Source organism: Homalodisca vitripennis, chromosome 6 (genome assembly GCF_021130785.1).
Source record: "Homalodisca vitripennis isolate AUS2020 chromosome 6, UT_GWSS_2.1, whole genome shotgun sequence".
Classification (NCBI taxonomy): Eukaryota; Metazoa; Arthropoda; class Insecta; order Hemiptera; family Cicadellidae; genus Homalodisca; species Homalodisca vitripennis.
In genome coordinates this window covers 159,032,913-159,035,583 of record NC_060212.1, presented here as the reverse complement: position 1 = coordinate 159,035,583, position 2,671 = coordinate 159,032,913, and the positions used below count along the sequence as shown (strand labels likewise).

General features: G+C 33.6%; 1 non-coding gene across 1 annotated transcript; it reads left to right on the top strand.

Annotated features, from left to right (window-relative positions):
• Positions 1-501: 501 nt before the first annotated feature.
• Trnaa-cgc lies at positions 502-573 on the top strand. Its single transcript has one exon. It is a non-coding gene; the product is annotated as a tRNA-Ala (tRNA).
• The last annotated feature ends 2,098 nt before the right edge of the window (positions 574-2,671 follow it).

Here is a 2,671-nt window from a genome sequence, read left to right as displayed (position 1 = left end):
TGTTGTGCTTCATGCCATGTTATGTTTTACATAACATGTTTTAGAATCAGATCCTAGAAATTCAGTTCCAGGAAGTAGACTACGGGTGTGTCCTTTCAATCTAGCCTAATCAAAATGCTATGTAATAGTAAATGATTTATCTATAAGATGTCTATATACCTACACATATTTGGTTTTATTAAACCTTGATTATCTAACTCAGATTTAATTATTTTAATCGTTAGTTTCAACATTTTTTCTGACTGTATGTTTCAATTTCTGTACCAATACAATTTTTACTATAAACTTACGCATTCTTAGGTATGCATCTTTGTATAATTGACTACGACGTAATTATTAAATTGTTTAGCATATTGTTTATTTTAAATATACAAAATAATTTTGAAGGATATTTATTTTTAATATAATTGTTTTGACGTGACACTAATGTACATTGTACACACAATTAAATAAAAATACTGCATACACTCTAGTATTACAATTGTAATCCAGTTGATACGTGGGGGTGTAACTCAGTGGTAGAGTGTCTGCTTCGCATGCTGAAAGTCCTGGGTTCAAATCCCAGCACCTCCACAATATCTTTTTGCACATTGTTAACTAGTATTTCATAAGATATTGTTACAATAGTATCGTAAAATTATCCTCTAAATACTTTTTTCATTCCATTACTCTAACCCTGCGTTATATGTTTTTTATATTATAACATTGATTCGGTATATAAATAATAGGCCTAATAATAATTAGTTACTGTTTTGATGTTGCTATATATTCTGATAAATATTAATTAGTTAAGCGACATTATAAGAATTGTAAATATTAAAAGTTTATTTATAAGTTTAAAATAAAAGTGTTCAATGTTCTAGTTTGAAAAACCAATTTATCTGCATTGTTTAGTTAATAGAAACTTATTAAAATGGTTTGTTTAACAAAGTTTTTCAATTTTTAATAATGTACATTGTTACTAAAAAAACACATATTGAGCTATAATTTTCTACAGAATTGTAATTGAAAAACTTATACTTCTCAGTAATGTAAGTAAAAACCAATAATTGCGAAAATTCAAATATTTTAACGTTTTTTATGAAGGATTTTAAAAATTTGGTGAGAATACCCAATAATTTTGTTATAATAACATCAATTCTCAATACTGAAGACTGGCGTAAAGTAACGATAATAACGAGTTATATTACGCTAGTGGGAAGTTGGCATGCAAAAATGGCGACATACATATATCAAAAAAGTTGCTGGTCATATTTGAACAAGTTAAAAATAAAAACTAATGTTAAATCTCTGTAAACTAACCTAAATTAACGTAAAGTAATAATAATAATGAATTCTAATATTCTCATAACTTTAGTATTAAGTTGTTTTTTTTTTATTTGTTGCAATAGACTGTTCAAATGTAATTCAAATAGAAGAAATAGTCAAAGAAGATGCTCTAAAATAGCAGCAACAAAATTCCAGACGTGCTGAGAGAACGCAGGATCCAATACTTGAGACAGCAACTGGTTGTGGATGTTGTTCCTACCTGGCCTTGAGAGCGGTAGACTCCTGGGCGCCCAATTTGGGCTCTTAGAAAGGTCGTGGGGGGGGGGGGGGTCTGGAGATAAAAACCTCTGTCCCCTGTCGCTTCCAGTCCGTCAGCTCCGGCGACCCGCGGCACGCTTTGAGCCGCCTGTTCTACACGGCTGGCCCGCGAGGTAAGCTCGTTTTCACGGAAACTAGCCTTACAGAAGAAAGGAAACCTTTCTAGCTGATCCGTGTAAAAATAAACTCAGCCCCGATGCCAATTTGTTGCCCCGAGTGCCTAGAAGGATTTTGGCGGCAACTGACAAAAAAGAACCTAGTGACGAGTCGTTAACGATCTTTTCCGGCGTTGAGGCGAAATAAGAAGCAACTTCAATACGTGTTTTTTGGATATAACGTTTTCTTAATTTTCAACAGAATCAAAATCGAAAGGTTTTTATATATCCTAAAGTATTTATTTAATAATGAATTTTTCGTAAACAATTTCAGATAGAGTTTTCTTTTCATAGACTGATTCGTGTACACAAAGAATATAGGTAGGTGTCTCTTGACATTGTTCACAGCGCCATCCGACGGCCAGACCTAGGAACCACCATTGACGGGGCACAGCTAACCGCTAGCGAACCGCGACCTCATTGAGACGGGTTTGGACTGTGTTTCCGGGATTTTTATCTGTATGTCATCTTCCGACCATTGATTACCACAATATATTTTTAATTAGTTACTTTTACTGTGTTGGCGAATTCAAGGTTTCAAAATGTTTAAAGCAAACTGAAACTTCGAATTTTTAAAGTTACATTTTTTCCACTGATAATTATTAGTTCTATACCAGTGGGCATTATTAATTCTGCGTATTACCTATTTTCAACGTTTCTTGTGGGAGAGAGATTCGTAAAGCCTTCTACTTCCACAATCCCTATTGGTTGGGCTATGTAAAGCCTTCTACTACCACAATCCCTATTGGTTGGGCTATGTAAAGGCTTTTGGTTTTAAAATTTGGAGTGAGTTGGCTTTAGCGTTTTGACATAATGTTGAATGGGCTGAAATAAGGGCTTAAATGCTTTCATTAACGTTGCCTAGATTGGTCGAGAACAACTATCAATTTTAGTTACTGCAGCTCCAACAGAACTGCAATTTTTGAGTA